Raw genomic sequence first — 18,852 nt, 5'->3', positions numbered from 1 at the left:
TGCTCTGCTCTCCACAACCGGCAGTTTTGTTGTCGGAAAATGTTGCCTTTGCAAAGAACATGTAGCACAGTGACTGAGCAATCCTGAGTGCTTGTGAAATTACCACTTCGAAAATGTCATTTTAGACTGAGGTTGGAAGAGATTCTTCCTAGGAGATTTCAGAGTAGCAGCCGTGTTAGTCTGTATTCGCAAAAAGAAAAGGAGTACTTGTGGCACCTTAGAGACTAACAAATTTATTAGAGCATAAGCTTTCGTGAGCTACAGCTCACTTCATCGGATGCATTTGGTGGAAAAAACAGAGGAGAGATTTATATACACACACACAGAGAACATGAAACAATGGGTTTATCATACACACTGTAAGGAGAGTGATCACTTAAGATAAGCCATCACCAACAGCAGGGGGGGGAAGGAGGAAAACCTTTCATGGTGACAAGCAGGTAGGCTAATTCCAGCAGTTAACAAGAATATCAGAGGAACAGTGGGGGGTGGGGTGGGAGGGAGAAATACCATGGGGAAATAGTTTTACTTTGTGTAATGACTCATCCATTCCCAGTCTCTATTCAAGCCTAAGTTAATTGTATCCAGTTTGCAAATTAATTCCAATTCAGCAGTCTCTCGTTGGAGTCTGTTTTTGAAGCTTTTTTGTTGAAGTATAGCCACTCTTAGGTCTGTGATCGAGTGACCAGAGAGATTGAAGTGTTCTCCAACTGGTTTTTGAATGTTATAATTCTTGACGTCTGATTTGTGTCCATTCATTCTTTTACGTAGAGACTGTCCAGTTTGGCCAATGTACATGGCAGAGGGGCATTGCTGGCACATGATGGCATATATCACATTGGTAGATGCGCAGGTGAACGAGCCTCTGATAGTGTGGCTGATGTGATTAGGCCCTATGATGGTATCCCCTGAATAGATATGTGGACAGAGTTGGCAACGGGCTTTGTTGCAAGGATAGGTTCCTGGGTTAGTGGTTCTGTTGTGTGGTGTGTGGTTGCTGGTGAGTATTTGCTTCAGATTGGGGGGCTGTCTGTAAGCAAGGACTGGTCTGTCTCCCAAGATCTGAGAGAGCGATGGCTCGTCCTTCAGGATAGGTTGTAGATCCTTGATGATGCGTTGGAGGGGTTTTAGTTGGGGGCTGAAGGTGATGGCTAGTGGCGTTCTGTTGTTTTCTTTGTTGGGCCTGTCCTGTAGTAGGTGACTTCTGGGTACTCTTCTGGCTCTGTCAATCTGTTTCTTCACTTCAGCAGGTGGGTATTGTAGTTGTAGGAATGCATGATAGAGATCTTGTAGGTGTTTGTCTCTGTCTGAGGGGTTGGAGCAAATGCGGTTATATCGTAGCGCTTGGCTGTAGACAATGGATCGAGTGGTATGATCTGGATGAAAGCTAGAGGCATGTAGGTAGGAATAGCGGTCAGTAGGTTTCCGATATAGGGTGGTGTTTATGTGACCATCGCTTATTAGCACCGTAGTGTCCAGGAAGTGGATCTCTTGTGTGGACTGGTCCAGGCTGAGGTTGATGGTGGGATGGAAATTGTTGAAATCATGGTGGAATTCCTCAAGAGCTTCTTTTCCATGGGTCCAGATGATGAAGATGTCATCAATGTAGCGCAAGTAGAGTAGGGGCATTAGGGAACGAGAGCTGAGGAAGCGTTGTTCTAAGTCAGCCATAAAAATGTTGGCATACTGTGGGGCCATGCGGGTACCCATCGCAGTGCCGCTGATTTGAAGGTATACATTGTCACCAAATGTGAAATAGTTATGGGTCAGGACAAAGTCACAAAGTTCTGCCACCAGGTTAGCCGTGACAGTATCGGGGATACTGTTCCTGACGGCTTGTAGTCCATCTTTGTGTGGAATGTTGGTGTAGAGGCTTCTACATCCATAGTGGCCAGGATGGTGTTTTTAGGAAGATCACCAATGGACTGTAGTTTCCTCAGGAAATCGGTGGTGTCTCGAAGATAGCTGGGAGTGCTGGTAACGAAGGGCCTGAGGAGGGAGTCTACATAGCCAGACAATCCTGCTGTCAGGGTGCCAATGCCTGAGATGATGGGGCGTCCAGGATTTCCAGGTTTATGGATCTTGGGTAGCAGATAGAATACCCCAGGTCCTGGCTCCAGGGGTGTGTCTGTGCGGATTTGTTCTTGTGCTTTTTCAGGGAGTTTCTTGAGCAAATGCTGTAGTTTCTTTTGGTAACTCTCAGTGGGATCAGAGGGTAATGGCTTGTAGAAAGTGGTGTTGGAGAGCTGCCTAGTAGCCTCTTGTTCATACTCTGACCTATTCATGATGACGACAGCACCTCCTTTGTCAGCCTTTTTGATTATGATGTCAGAGTTGTTTCTGAGGCTGTGGATGGCACTGTGTTCTGCATGGCTGAGGTTATGGGGTAAGCGATGCTGCTTTTCCACAATTTCAGCTCGTGCACGTCGGCGGAAGCAGTCTATGTAGAAATCCAGGCTGCTGTTTCGACCTTCAGGAGGAGTCCACCTAGAATCCTTCTTTTTGTAGTGTTGGCAGGAAGGTCTCTGTGGGTTAGAGTGGGATATGCGGAATTTTAAAAGTCCTACTGCTATTAACTTCCATCTTAGCAGAGCCATTTCCCATAATAGTATTTCTCTGTTTTTGTTTTGCTGATGAAAATGCAGCAAGCTGGTAATCTCTAATGCACAGGGGAGCAGGTAGGAATGAGTCTGACTGGGAAAAGGTTATATCACCATTTTAAAATATATATATTTAAGAGGGGTAAAAGAGAGAGGTTTGTGCAGTGCTGTAGCAACCTAAACTACAAACTACACTCAAGAAAATGAGGTTTAGTGTAGGCAGGTTCTCTGTAAGCTTCCCCCACACAGATGTGTCGGTGCCCTGCAATCCTCACTGTCCCGCATTCTATTCCGGTCCTGGTTCTACCCCTGCACCACCCCCCATTACAACTTTGCTAATGTCTCTTGATCCTAACCCAGAGCTCCCCTGCTGTTCCAATGCTGGGCTGCCTATGCACGGCTCTGCCAATGCACCTTGCTCTGATCTTGCAATACACTTCTGCTTTTCCCCTTAGAATTATGGCCTGTTCATGTGTGATTGGGTCCAAACCACCCTCCACTTTCCTGTTAAGGGGAGGTCTGAAGGCACCCAGCCCCATTCAGTGTAAGATAATGCTGCCAGAGTAGAGAGTGGCCTTTTAGAAACGCACACAGAGCTAGCATTGCCCTTACCTAGGGGAATCCCTATTGGTTCCTATGGGAATGTTGGCTCTAAGCAGAAACATAAGTTAGGGACATTTCCTTGATGTCTAGTGTAGGTAAGTACCCATCCTAGGGGAATAATTGTGAAAGTTAGTTGCACATGAATTCCCACTGAAAAATAACCAGGTATATTGTTTTATCTGCAATTATTCAGCACCTAAATATACCCCCACAAGCTGTCTAGGGATGGACCCAGGTGCGGGGAGTTCTATGCATCTTGAACATCTAAGCCATATTTGTTAGCAGCATTATGCAGAGAGTGTATGGATTGTGCTGGTTATTTATTGATCAGTTTTGATGCTCTCTTTCTCATGCAGGTTGTTTTCATTAACCTTAGGTCTGTTAAGGTTTAAACCAAAACACAACCAGACAGAGTTTGTGGAGTGAAAATGGTTGTTCATCCAAATCACATCCTTCTCCCTTTTTCAAAACCCCAACCCCATTGGGCATAAATGCTTCAGCTCTGATCCTCCAGGATGTATGGGGCACAGGAAGGTAGAGTTGGCAAAGAAAACCAGGAGAAGGGGATGGAGCACACGTCTCTAAAGCAACTCCCATTCTTAATGAGTCAGCAATTTTCTGTACTGTAGAGTAGGCTCAGTTGGGACATCTCTTGGACCTTTTTGGGAAAGGATTTTTTTGCCTCCAGGAAAAATTCTGACAAAACCAAAGTTTTAATTTTCATCAAACATTTTCTTTTGAAAAATTTTCAAGTTTTAGTTAAAAGGCAAAATGTTCAACCTTATTTTCACATTTCTGTTTCCTGGGAAAGCCATTCTCGACCCAAAAAAGGATGTTGGGGAAATTTTTAGGAGATGCCATATCACTCTTGTATGATGGGGGAAATATTAATGGCCCTGATTTACAGCTGGGGAAACGGAGGCACAGAGATGAAGTGATTTCCCTGAGGCTGCACAGGGAGTCAGTGGCAGAGATGGGTGTTAGATCTGAGTTTTGACCAAAGTTGCATGACAGTTGGTGGTTCTTTTGAGGGAGGCCCAACACAGCCTGGAATGGTCTTGTTTCTCCTTAAAGGGCAGTTAAGTTCTGCTCCATCGTGAAGGTGTTGGCATACCCATAGCTGCTGCAGCCTGCCTCTGCTCTCCAGCCATTCTCTGCCTGGTGCATGAGAAGGAGCTCTGCTTTCCTGTGAGGATCAAAATGGCAGCAGCGTCTGTGAAGAGGTACCTAGTTATCTGGAACCAGCAAATGCCCTTTCTCCTCAGCCTGCCGCGTGGGAGAGTCCTGTCCCCAGGGGATGACCTATAACCCATTCCCCTTTCCCGGGGAGACACCAGACAGGTGCACTAGCTATTGTGCTACATGCTAAGGAAGTAGCTGGTTGGAGAGTGGGTGTGGAGTGCTGAAATTTTAGCCACCAGGCCAGAGCTAGCTCTGTTTGTGAGAAGCAAGAAGGAGCACCCTGTCCAGATGCGTCATCCCATTCAGAATTCCAGTTTACAGGGTCAGACCCAAAATATCCACCTGTCTGTTCTAGGGAGCCCTCGCCTAGGTTTCAGTGGTACTGTTGGCTTTGCATGGAGTTTCAGGTGCAAGAAGTCTCAAAATCTCAAAGTGAAACAGCCTGAACCATCGACTTCTACATGATCTATATTTGTGTTTGCCTGAAGCCTGAGTCCAGACTCTTTGGGATGCTCTTGGGTCTTTGCAAGCTTCTGTTCTGTAAGGAAGTGGGTTAACCAAGAGAGATTGTAACTAACACTTTCCATCCTTCCCTAGCAACTGGTGTGGAGCATGCAGCTACAGTGTTGGAATACTGTAAGCATCAAAGAAATAAAGGGTTAAATATTTCTTTTATCTGATCTCAGTGTGTTTTGCAGACTCAGAAACTAAATAAACCTCTCAACCCTGTACTTTGTTTAAAAAAATAAAATTCCTTAGCCTGCAGAAGAAACATAGCTATTATAAGTGAAAGAGCTTTAAAGATCTATTTTGCTTTCCCCAAGTGATGCTTTTCATTTTATTTCTGCACTTCACTCAGTTTGGAAAATTAAAAAAGTCAAGTTCACTTTGTTTTCTCCTTGTCAGCTTGACACTGTGGTTTTCAGGGAACCCATTCAGGAAAGCGCTTCAGTAGGTATTTAAGTCACAGTGAGGTCAATAGGATTTAAAAACATGCATACAGTTGAGTACATGTTGAAGTGCTGCCAGGATTTGAGGCCGATGATGCCAAGCTGCTGTATGTAGAGTGTGAGTTCCGAAAACAGTTTTTACAACAATCTCATTCAGACTTGGTTTTGTAAAATGGTTCTTTTTAACAAAACCTCCATCTTTGATCAAAACTGCTTGACTCTGTTCCATTGAATAAGCGTTTTATTAAACTGTCACAACATAAAGGCAAGCATGGGACAGAAAAGAGGAAGCAAGAAATAACTGAAGTCCAGAGAAAATTAAATGGTGCAGAGAAGGGAGTCATGGGAAGAAATCAGAATCTGGGCAACCCCAGCTTTGGAAAATGATGTTACAGAAAAGAGATGGATTTCAGAGCTAAAGCCTCAATTCAGCTAAGTCCCTAAGGATCTGCGGAAGTCTCATTGAAGACTAAATATGGTTGTAATTAAGCACTTGCTTAATTAACTGGCTGCTAATTGTCCAAGAGGGTGACCAATATGCTGTCTGTCTCTATGTATTTTTTGTTTCATACCATGTTTTTTTCTATATTAGCGTATTTCTTGTCTTTGTTCACTTAGGCCAGGTCTACACATAGTTTTTGTATCAATTTAACTATGTTGGCTGTGTTTTATATTGATACAATGAAAGTGGAACTTCCCCTTGTGCGGACACAGTTATGCTGGTATAAAGGTGTTTATACTGGTTATTCTCATACATTTGGTTTCCACACCTATATGGTTAAGGTAGTACAAAAACTGGTTTGTAGACAAGCCCTTACAAATGCCATCAAGCCTTTGTTTCTAACTTTCATAGATTCATAGAGTTTACAGCCAGAAGGGCTCATTAGATCAGTGGTTCTCAACTAGCGGTCCGGGGCGTCCTGGGGGTTGCAAGCAGGTTTCATGGTGCCGCCAAGCAGGACTGGCATTAGACTTGCTGGGGCCCAGGGCAGAAAGCTGAAGCCCCACTGCATCGGGCTGAAGTCCGGGGCCCCGAGCCCCATCACTTGGGGCTGAAGCCGAAGCCTGAGCAACTTAGCTTCATGGGAGCTCCTGTGGCGTGGGACCCCGGACAGTTGTGTTGCTTGCTACCCCCTAATGCTGGCCCTGGCTTTTATATGCAGAAAAACAGGGGCCTTGGAGATTTTTATAGCCTGTTGGGGGGGGGGGGGGGGTTGAGAAAGAAAAAAGTTGAGAACCCCAGGGTTAGATCATGTTGTTTGACCTCCTGTCTATCACGAGCCATTAAATTTCACCCAGTAACCCCTGTATTGAGCCAAATAACTTGTTTCATTAAAGCATCTCTTCTAGAAAGCCATCCAGGCTTAATCTGAAGACATCAAGAGGTGGAGAATGGTAGTTTGTTCCAGCAGTTAATCACCCTTGCTGTTAATAATTTGTGCCAGATTTTTAATTTGAATTTGTCTGGCTCCGGTTTCCAGCCATTCGTTCTTCCCTTTCTCTGCTAGATTAAAGATGTCTTTAGTACAGAGGTTTTCAAACTGCAGGATGTGCCCCCCTACGAGGGCGCGGAAGAATTTTTTTTGGGGGGGGGAGGGAGCAGTGACGGTGGCCCCACACAGTGGGGCTCAGGGAAGGAGAACCACCTCCACCCCCGATTCACCTCAGCAGGCCACCCAGCCTTGCGTGTGTCTATGTTTGTCGGGGTTGGGGGTGCAACCAAAAATTGTAACTCAAACGGGGGGCTCAACTCAAAAAGTTTGAAAACTGCTATGCTAGTACCTGGTCTTTTCTCCCCATGAAGGTACTTGGACACAGTAATTAAATCACCTCCCAGTCTTCGTTTTGGTAAACTGAACTAATTGAGCTCTTTAAGTCTTTCATTGCCAGGCATTTTATCCAGCTGTGAAATCATTTTTGTGGCTTTTTCTGTCCCGTCCAAATTTCCAGCATTCTTTTTAAAAGGTGGACGCTAGAACTGTCGACAGTATTCTAGTGTCAGTCCTGCCAACGCTGTATATAGAAATCAATCAACTCCCTGCTCCTATGAACTAGTACCTTGTTTATACATCTAAGGGTAGCATTAGCTCTTTTTTGACACAGGATCACACTGGGAGCTCAAGTTGAATTGTTTGTCCACTACGACCCCTAAATCCTTTTCATAGTCACTGCTTTCCAGGATATCCCCCCCCCCCCCCGTTCTGCATGTCTCCTGCACTCCTTATCTCCAGTTGTATAGTTTAAGTGATTGGCCATATAAAAAAATGACTGTGACCTCCCTGCTGATAGAATTTTGTTTGGAGGGACTTTTAAAATAAGTCTTGTTAGTCAGCTATGTACAAGTTTCTTATCTGGACCCTTACCAGTTCGTAGCTCTGGACAAAACGTGATGGTGGTTCTCTCAAAAGTTTACCACTGAACAGTGACTTAATACAGCCTTGAAACTTTACTATGCAAAATTGAAAAGCTACTTTCTCTTCGTTTTTTAATAGCTTATGTTTAACACAGTACTGTGTATTTGTGCCTTTTTTTGTTTGGTTTTTTTTTTTTTTTGGTCTCTGCTGCTGCCTGATAGCATGCTTCCAGTTCCAAATGAGGTGTACGGTTGACTGGTCAGTTCGTAACTCTGGTGCTCTGAACTCTGAGGTTCTACTGTACTATATTTATAGCATTTTGTGACTATATATATTGGAGGTAATTGGTTACTGTTTGGTTACGGTTCCCATCAGAGGTGGATGCTGAAATAGCCAATATCTAATTTTAGTTCCCAGTTATTCTGCAGGCAACATAATGTGCAGGGAACATTAACTCAACTTAATGGCTAATTAAACATTAATTTGTGATGAGGCTGGAGTATATTTTAAGTTAGTGGGGGGAATGGGTAAGGAAATGGGAAACTTTAACAGTGGCCATAATTATCAATAGTGAGCCCTAATGGAATTTTTATTAATGCAAAGGAAAAGGTTGTATTCCTTGCTCCTGTGAAGTTAGCTACAGTCACCAACAGTCTTGCTGATTCAGAAGGGTTTCATGGCCGGCCGATGGACTTTGTCTTGCCCCATGAATAGAAAGGCGCGTCGTCCTGCAGAAGACGTAAAGAAAAAGTGACACATTCCATTTTCTATTGTATATTCTGCTGATGAACAAAAACATTTTGCTAATTCAATTTAATTCCCAAGGACGAGTAGTTGTAATTCCACCCAGAGAATATTAAATTGCCTTAATGGAAAAATAAACTAGTTTTATTCCTCCCCACCCCATTTAGTTTTCAGACATCTTGATGTACCTTCTTAGTTTATTAATACACTTCTCAGCTCGCTGTGGGTTTTGTATCTGGTAGCACAGCATACACAAGCATCCTGAAGTATTGGCAAATGCCATTGTGCTGCTGGATCTGCTACTCTGGCCAGTGTCAGGTCCTTGGAACTGCTTCTCTTTTTCTCCGTAGGCAGCAGCTTAACATGCTGCTCTCTCTCACTGTGTGTACAGCTAGGCAGTGAAATGTGTGGCCCTCTAGTCTAAACCTATTTAAAATGCTGTCCTATGGTGGAAATTAGATCTAGTGAGATTTGAGCACTAGTGAACCTTAATCCTAGCTCAGCCTTGAAATCTGAGCCCTAATCCAGCCCAGATTCTGATGTTTGTGCCTGTTCACACTGCCCAGCCCAACCCAGCTGTGGAAGAGCAAGACAGGTACTGTTCTTTTCCATGCATCTTTAGCACAGCTGTCATGCAAGATCCGATAGTAGAAGTGGCAGAAAGAGAGACCGTGGCTTGATTTCCAGCTTCTCATATGGGGAATTTGCTGAGGTGGCAGTTAGAAATCTTTCCATGAAGCTTGTATACTGAGCAGTGTGATCTGGAATCATTGCGCGAGAGCTGATACAGACCCTCTGTATTGTCATTTGTCGAGTCACTTTTCGGAGCCTAATTGTGCATTGTTTGCAGTTGCTGCCATAGCCTCCTTCTCTAACTAGTTTTCTCCCCCACGTAATGGGAAGTTTTAAGGGTTACATGTTGTCTTTTGTAGACATGCTTCTGTACCGGTTCTATGGCAAACACTCTGGATAATCTGCCTTCAGCACCTGGTCTAGCACATCAGTAGGAAACACAGTGGAAAGCACAGACTCCCTTTAGTTGAGCTCTGCTGTTGAAGAACATTTCAAGGGCAGAAGATTTCTTTCTCTTCCCTTGCTGGATATGCAATCCTGAGTCCCCAGAGCTGAAAGCTTCTTTGGTGACCTCGGAAGCAACAACCAAACCGCACCTCGGACACTTGCAGCACAGGGGCCCAGTCCCTTAGCGTTAGGCCCAGAAGCTCCTTGGAAAGCAATTCAGTAGTGGAGGGCTCTCTGGCATGCCGTTCTCTTTGACCAGCTGCCATGGTGGCTCAGCTCCTCAACACTTGAGGTAACTAACTGGCCAGTTCTGACAGGATCTGGGCTCCATCTGTAGGTGCGGAAATGCAATGGCTCCTTGCCCACAAGTCGATCCTCATCGTGGCAAGCAATTTCAGCTCAAGGCCACTAATTGGCCATGGAATTACATTGGATGATAATTTGGAGCTTGATAGCATTGACAGGCTCTTCTCCGTCAGGACCAGGAAACTTGAATATGGAAAATGAAAGAGACATTAGGGTAACTTAGTGAATAGAGTACTGGCCGAGGCCTTAGGAAGACCAGGGTTCTGTTCCCAAATAACCTGCTTGTGTGCAAATCTCTTCCTCTCGCTGTGCCCACTTTCCATTCCCTCTCTTTTTGTCTGTTGTCGAATTAGACTGTAAACTCTTCAGGGCGTGACGGCCTCTTACTATACTTATGAACAGTGCCTAGCACAGTAGGGCCCCAATCTCCGGTGAGACCGACAGGTGCCACTGTGATGCAGATCATGAATAATAAAGTCTCTATGCCTTTTTCCCCCTCTTCTGTCTCAAAAAAATGTCCGAAAGACTATGTGGCAGCCCTGTTGCCTATAGCATAGTGTGCTATGCTAGGGATTTTATGGCATGCACTGTGAATTATGGCCTGTTCGTCGGAGATGCAGACAGGTGGACATTCAAGGTGGTATTTCCATGAATTTGCCTGCATGACCTTGCCTGTAAATGTTCGACGCTCTGCCACTTCTGTGACCTGTGAGGGGCTTCTGATCTAGGCCTCTGGCTAGGGCTTGGTGGGGGAATCTTCTGTGATGAGGAAGAGCCTAGTAGCCATGATATGGTGGTTGTAGCCTGCCAGATGCAATCAGCAGGTTACCTACATCGTCTATCAACTCACAAACCTATAAGGAAGAAGTTGGCTGCCAGGCAGCGTTCCGTGCCCCGACGCTTCCTGAATGGATCAGTATTGGGAACTACCAGGGGGTATATTGCACCACCAAGACCCAAATGCATGCCGTGGCTTTGGGCGTGAATCCAGAATCCAGCCGTCGGAGGAAAGGCACCGATGAACACATCCCACATCCGGAGCAAGGTGGTAGACTACTCACGAAGGTACAGAAGTCGCGCTGTCTTTAGCCATGCTTAGCAAATGATTCTGTCACACACCTGTCTGTATGCCACAGCTATACCACATCGCACTTACCACACTGGGCATCTTCAAGCACTGCAGGTTACCTGGTTAATCTTCACAAAACAAGAAGCCCATAAAAGGATTGTTATTTCCATTTTTAATGGGGAAACCGAGGCACAGAGACCCACGCTCTCACATTAGGTTTGCACTGGAGCTGGGATTGGAACTCAGAAGCACATGGCTCCTTGTCCTGAGCCCTTAGCACCACCTCTGACTGTTGTTCCCTCTGCATCCTGAGAGGTTATATTTATGTCACGTGCCATAGAGTGGGGCAGAGATGCTAACGGGATCCCTGCCAAGAGAGGCATCTGGCACTGTTATTTGGCTGGTGCTCCTGTTATTATTCATTGGCTGTTTACGGGGTGAGTGGTAAAGTCCACCCACCACCCAGGGAGACACTGTGGATGGAGGGCAGTCACAACCCCTAGCCCTAACCCCTGCTTCTTTTCCATCTTTTGGAGATATTTTCAACCAGGTTCACCAGACGGAAGAATTTATGGGGAGAGATTCCAAAGTGCTCAGCATAAGCCGAACCCTAACCCTACTGATGTCAATGGGCTTTTTACCCATGACTTCCATGAGAGCAGAGCTAGGCCAATGCCAAGTGCTTTCGAACAGCCCACTCTTCACCTCGCATCAGTGTCTTTTGTTCCAAGAAAACCCAGCAAAATAAATCCGGCAACGTTGTTTCACCTGGGAGAGGGAGAGAGAAATAAATCAAACCCTACCTTCTTTTTGCTTTTATTCTTCCTGTCATCACAAGACAAGAATAGTCCGGGGCTGGCTCCAGCCGGATGGAACAGCAGGGAAGTTCTATTCTATTAGATCCCTGGTTCAGCCACGTCTGTTGAAATCACAGCAGTCGCATCTAATGAAACCTCCCATCCTTTCAGATTTGTTTCAAAAGGCTCAATCTTGCCATTTTTAAAGGGCACTGCTGCTTTTCCAACCCGTCCCTGATGCCCAGAACAGCGATTTCACATCAAATCTAGCCTCTTGGATCCCCCCTGAATGCAGGAGTCATCTTTTGTCTTTGCATGCCTGTTTGGCGGGGCAGCCTCCCTTGAACTATTTTAATGTATTCTGACAAAGCTTTGTCCTTGCCTCCATGGGTCCTGCGTTTCCTGGCGGATTTCACTAGCCTCAGAGGCTCACTGTGACCCTCCACGTAACCCTTCTTTCTCTAGAGACAAGGGTCACAGTCTACTGAGCCATTTTCATCATAAGTCAGCAAGGGAGGTGAGGAGAAGTTATCCTTCCTTGCACGGTCTCTGTTGTCTCCCAGTCTCAGTGATTAAACAGGGGGCAAAGGTGGGGGGGAGCCCATGACCACCCTCTACTCCGGGCTCCAGCCCAGGGACCCTAATAGCATCAGCTATGGTAGCTGACCTTATAGAAACATGACATGTACAATTTCCTGGGCTACTTCCCCACAGCAGCCCTCACTTCCTCAAGCTCCACTTTCCCCTTACCTCAGGGCCTCCTTCCTTGTGCCTGATATGGTGTGTACTACTCAGCCTCTCCAACCGCGCAACTTCTTCCCACAGCTCCTGACATCCGCACCCACCTCACTAACTGGAAGGCTTTTAACTAGTTTCAGCCAGCTCCTGATTGGCTTCAGGTGTCCCAATCAACCTAGCCTTCTCCCTGCCTTCTGGAAAGTTCTTAATTGGCCCCAGGTGTCTTAATTGACCTGGAGCAGTTGCCATTTCACTTAACCTGGTACCAGGGATTTGTTTAGCCTGGAGCTAATATATCTATCTCCCACTACTTTTCTATAGTCATCTGGCCTGCCCCGTCACAGTATATTTGGGGATTTGAAACAAAACCTTTGTTCTTGTCTTTAGGTTCAGGTGGGAATACACGGTGGCATTTCCCCCATAGTTAAATATGGGGCATACCTGGGATGAATGTGGTGAATATGGGGTATACCTGGGGAAGTGTTGTATGCATGTGAGGCACACAGTGCTTTGGACTTGTGGGACTTTGGCTGCATGGGGGCTCTGTGCCACACACACACAAACCCACTCCCATTTGAAAACCAAAGATAGAGAGATTCATAGATACTAAGGTCAGAAGGGACCATTATGATCATCTGGTCTGACCTCCTGCACAACGAAGGCCACAGAATCTCACCCACCCACTCCTACAAAAAACCTCACCTATGTCTGAGCTATTGAAGTCCTCAAATCGTGGTTTAAAGACTTCAAGGAGCAGAGAATCCTCCAGCAAGTGACCCATGCCCCATTCTACAGAGGAAGGAGAAAAACCTACAGGGCCTCTCCAATCTGCCCTGGAGGAAAATTCCTTCCCGACCTCAAATATGGCGATCAGCTAAACCCTGAGCATATGGGCAAGATTCACCAGCCAGATACTACAGAAAATTCTTTCCTGGGTAACTCAGATCCCACCCCATCTAACATCCCATCACAGGCCATTAGGCCTATTTACCACGAATATTTAAAGATCAATTAATTACCAAAATCATGTTATCCCATCATACCATCTCCTCCATAAACTTATCGAGTTTAATCTTAAAGCCAGATAGATCTTTTGCCCCCACTGCTTCCCTTGGAAGGCTATTCCAAAACTTCACTCCTCTGATGGTTAGAAACCTTCGTCTGATTTCAAGTCTAAACTTCCTGGTGGCCAGTTTATATCCATTTGTTCTTATGTCCTCACTGGTACTGAGCTTATATAATTCCTCTCCCTCTCCGGTATTTATCTCTCTGATATATTTATAAAGAGCAATCATATCTCCCCTCAACCTTCTTTTAGTTAGGCTAAACAAGCCAAGCTCCTTGAGTCTCCTTTCATAAGACAAGTTTTCCATTCCTTGGATCATCCTAGTAGCCCTTCTCTGTACCTGCCCCAGTTTGAATTCATCCTTTTTAAACATGGGAGACCAGAACTGCACACAGTATTCCAGGTGAGGTCTCACCAGTACCTTGTATAACGGTACTAAAACCTCCTTATCCCTACTGGAAATACCTCTCCTGATGCATCCAAGACCACATTAGCTTTTTTCACAGCCATATCACATTGGCAGCTCATAGTCATCCTATGATCATCCAATACTCCAAGGTCTTTCTCCTCCTCCGTTACTTCTAATTGATGTGTCCCCAGCTTATAACTAAAATTCTTGTTATTAATCCCTAAATGCATAACCTTACACTTCTCACTATTAAATTTCATCCTATTACTATTACTCCAGTTTACAAGGTCATCCAGATCCTCCTGTATGATATCCTGGTCCTTCTCTAAATTGGCAATACCTCCCAGCTTTACATCATCTGCAAATTTTATTAGCACACTCCAACTTTTTGTGCCGAGGTCAGTAATAAAAAGATTAAATAAGATTGGTCCCAAAACTGATCCTTGAGGAACTCCACTGGTAACCTCCCTCCAGCGTGACAGTTCACCTTTCCGTACGACCCGTTGTAGTCTCCCCTTTAACCAATTCCTTATCCACCTTTCAGTGTTCACATTAATCCCCATCTTTTCCATTTTAACTAATAATTCCCCATGTGGCACGGTATCAAACACTCTTACTGAAGTCTAGGTAAATTAGATCCACTGCGTTTCCTTTGTCTAAAAAATCTGTTACTTTCTCAAAGAAGGAGATCAGGTTGGTTTGGCACGATCTACCTTTTGTAAACCATGTTGTATTTTGTCCCATTTACCACTTACTTCAATGTCCTTAACTACTTTCTCCTTCAAAAATTTTTCCAAGATCTTGCATACTACAGATGTCAAACTAACAGACCAGTAGTTACCCGGATCACTTTTTTTCCCTTTCTTAAAAATAGGAACTATGTTAGCAATTCTCCAATCATACGGTACAGCTCCTGAGTTTACAGATTCATTAAAAATTCTTGCTAATGGGCTTGCAATTTCGGGTGCCTATTCCTTTAATATTCTTGGATGAAGATTATCTGGGCCCCCCGATTTAGTCCCATTAAGCTGTTTGAGTTTTGCTGCTACCTCAGATATGGTAATATCTACCTCCATATCCTCATTCCCATTTGTCATGCTACCATTATCCCTAAGATCTTCTTTAGCCTTATTAAAGACTGAGGCAAAGTATTTGTTTAGATATTGGGCCATGCCTAGATTATCCTTAACCTCCACTCCATCCTCAGTGTTTAGCGGTCCCACTTCTTCTTTGGGGGAGCAAGCTAGGGACACAGGTTTCAACTCCATTGAAATGCATGGCATTGAGAGAGCTGTTTTGGAGGGACAGACTGGGGAAACTGGTCAATATTTTGTATGTGTATATACTGTATATATTGAAGTAGCACCTACAGAGGCCAGCCAAGAGCAGGTGTGCAAAGTGCTGTACAGACACACAATAAGAACATAAGTACGGCCATACTGGGTCAGACCAAAGGTCCATCTAGCCCCGTATCCTGTCTTCCAACAGTGACCAATGCCAGGTGCCCCAGAGGGAATGAACAGAACAGGTGATCATCAAGTGATCCATCCCCTGTCGCCCATTCCCAGCTTCTGGCAGACAGAGGCTAGGGATACCATCCCTGCCCATCCTGGGTAATGGCCAGTGATGGATCTATTCTCTATAAACTTATCTAGTTCTTTTTTGAACCCTGTTATGAGAGACAGTCCCTGTACCAAGGAGCCGACAGTCTAAACAGACAAGGCAGATGATTGGTGGGAGGGGAAAGAGAGTCACAGAAAGGGGAAATGACTTGACCACGGTCACATACCAGGTCAACAGCGGAGCTGGGAGTAATCTCCTGGTCTTGGACTCCTAGTTCAGTTCCCTACCAACTGGACCACGATTATATATGAAATACCCCTCCTCTGAATGGACAGCTGGGGTATACCTGACCTGCCAGCAAGATTCCTTGTCTCACTTCTTTAGCTGTAGTTCTGTCTAAACCTAGTGCCAACTTGCCAGCCCTGCAGCTAGCTTCATTTCCTGCTCCTACCATCCCAGTCCATGTGTGGGGTTTACCAGACACTGCAGAGCTTTGCAGAGATGTGGGGTAGGTTGCAAGCTGGTGGGAGCAAGTAGCAAAAGTAGCAGGTGGAAGAGCTGGATGTGGTGCCACTTACGTTAGATTGCACAGCCACCCCCAAAGTGCCTGGCTGGTCCGACAAGTACTGCCCAACTGCCTGGCTTCTGGGCATATCCATGCATCACCTGAGGCTCCTGTCTGACCCCTCCCCCCCAGTGTGCATCTCCTGCTGTCTCCCCCCATAGCTCCTCTGCTTTCTCTCCCCCAGTGCGGTGGCATTACAGCTAAGGACCCTTCCTTTTCACACACTGCTCCTCATTGTCCCCTCACTGGTGGGACCCAGCTGCTGCACATGGATACGGCTTTGATCTGTCACAGTGCTTCAATATTGCAGGCGCAAAGCGAAACCACTGTTGCATAAGCAGCTCTGGGTTACATTGTTTGTTTCCACTCGTTAGCGATGCCCTTTCCTGCCTCAATCGCGGCCCAGCTCTGCTCTGCCTCATGTGGGTTATAAGGTAATCAATAACTTGTGGAAACAAATGATGCATCCAGAACTGTCTTAGTGTGTCCAGTACACGGCAGATACTATTGTGTATGGGATACAGAGCATTGTTCTGAGTCCCTTGTGTGCGCTTTAGGGTAGGCTCCATTGCCTTCTTTTGTTTCACTCCTGCTTGTCTGCTCCGGGATATCGCTGTGCAGTGCCCTCGTGAGGAGCACTGTGTGGGAATAGCTGTCTGAAGTGTTGTGATCGCTTCCGATTGGAGATCAGCCAGGAAAGGCGTTCTAGGAGTGACTTTTCCCTGCTAAAATGGCCCTGAGGACTTAGAGGATGATGCAGCAGGTACAGGGTTTGTCGTTCGTGCAGGGCAATCTGATACCACTGCGCGTTTAGGAGAGGATTTCTTTTCTGCTCTCGAATTGATGACTGGCATCTAACTTTGAGCAGTGGCGATGATTCACAGAATGGAGAGTGTTCTGAAGGAGTCATTCTGGTGCACGCTGACCGATTCCACACAAGAAGCTGGGTTAAGAGAATGGGAAGGGTGCATGGGTCAGCGTACGTAACCTTGACCCTGCCCTCTTGCACGTGTGAGTTAGGATGGCCTTCACTCATGTAATGGCACCCAATTTCCCAAATCAGAACTATATCTTATGTAGCCTTCCTTAGGCGCAGCTCGGGGTTTGAGTTTATTGCAACGCTTATCCAGCTGCTCAGGTGGGACTTAGGCTCCTGCCACTTCCTTTGTCATTTTATCCCTGTGTGGATGGGGAGGTGCCATGGGGGTGGGGAGAACAGAATGTGTGAGATCCTGACCCTATTGAAGTTGATGGGAGTTTGGCTGTTGACTTCAGTGGGGTCAGGATCTCACCCCATGACTCCAAAGCTACCCTCCTTTGCAGACGTATTCCGGTGGCGGCAGGCAGGACTTTGAGAGCCACTCCCCTCCTCTCCCTGCTGCTGCAGTGTAGCCGGCTGGGGCGATGGGTCGCCCACCCCAGGACTTGAGGCTCTGAAACCAGCCACCAGCCCGAGCTACTCTGGCAGCAGGTGGTCAAAAGCTTGTGTGTCTCCGCTCTCCAGGGCCATGCGTGGCAGCTTGTGCTCGAAGTGCTCTGGTAGTGAGTGGGGAATGGAGAGAAGAGGAAAGCACAAAATAAAGGAGAAGGAGAGAAAAAAGGGAGAAGGACAGAGAAGATGGAGAGGAAAAGTAAAGGAGTTGAGTATGCATCTGTGTTGGATGAGGGGTAGGGCAAGAGAGAGAGGGGCTTGAAACAGCCAAAGGCTGGGAACCCTGGTGATCCCGTCTGCTCTGTATGAACCCATTGTAGTATTGGGCCTCCTGCACCTACAAGGTGCACAGTAAATATTGCTCTTGCTCCTTCCTGGCGACTTACGAAGCCTATTGGGAGCAGGTACTCTGGGCTCAGTGGCAGGGTGGACTATGGGGGAGTCAGTGCACTTGGTCATGCCTCATGGCCCACCAAACTGGCCTGGTGCCTCTGCCTGGCTCTCCCTACTGGGAACCACTACTGTGCACTGAGAACTAAGCTTCCAGCCCGGCTTCTCCTCTGGTCTGAAGGCTCTAGAGCGAGTGCATCTTGGGTCCTGATACAGCCTCATGGTGGGTGCTGGGATTAGCAAATGAAAATCCGTTTCCGTCAGGGGTCGGCAGGGCTGGGGACGGATTTATGTCACAGCTGCTGCGAGTTGTGCCCGAGGAATTCACTCACTGACAAACAAGTTAGGCTAGCAAGTCTGGCTGCTGTTCTCCCTTCAGGCTGACCGAGATCAGGGGCATGTGAAATCTGCAGAAACACTCGCAAACAGGCGTGGAATAATTTATCGGGCTGGGTCGGCTTGCATGCATTGTCCGTTACTTCGGCTTGGTCAGATCTGGGGCAGTGCCTGGTTTTTTACCCACTTTTCCAGCTGGGTGAATTTAGGTGAAGGGTGCTTGCCCAAGGTCACCCAGTGAGTGGGCAGGACAGAAGTAGTGTACCAGTGCTGCTGGCTCCTGGTCCTGTGCTCGCTAACTACTAGACCTAATTCAGACTGTCCCTAAAGAACTGCAGCATTTCCTTGCTGTTCGAACATGTTTTTTCTAAGGACCTTACACAAGGGTTTGGCTCCATCGTAGCATCATAAAACACTGTGGCCAAGGCATGACAAAGAGCATTAGAAGGGAAATCATTTTACCTCCTATTAAAAGTTATAATGAGGTAAATTTGGCCTGTCTTTCTCAACACAACCACACCCACGCCACCCTCCAACTTCTGGCCTGCCAGAAGCCGCTGTGCTATAGGAGGTGGCATTTTTCAGGTGAGATGTAAAAGAGGGATCCTGATCTCTCGAGGTCATTAAAGATCCCAATCCGGACAATGGCATTCTGTCTCCTCCGAATTCCCTTTGTGGTATCAATTAGATACCATGTTCTTCCTTCCATCTTGACCTTACCCATTGCT

General features: G+C 46.2%; 1 protein-coding gene across 6 annotated transcripts in view; it reads left to right on the top strand.

Moving 5' to 3' along the window:
• Nucleotides 1-18,852, top strand: part of LOC119861738 (LIM domain containing preferred translocation partner in lipoma) — a 523,166-nt gene that overhangs the window by 315,474 nt on the left and 188,840 nt on the right. The gene's annotated exons all lie outside the window — the stretch shown is intronic.

Source organism: Dermochelys coriacea, chromosome 9 (genome assembly GCF_009764565.3).
Source record: "Dermochelys coriacea isolate rDerCor1 chromosome 9, rDerCor1.pri.v4, whole genome shotgun sequence".
Lineage (NCBI taxonomy): Eukaryota > Metazoa > Chordata > Testudines > Dermochelyidae > Dermochelys > Dermochelys coriacea.
Note: the sequence above shows the minus strand (reverse complement) of the source record. Positions and strands in the feature narration are given on the sequence as shown.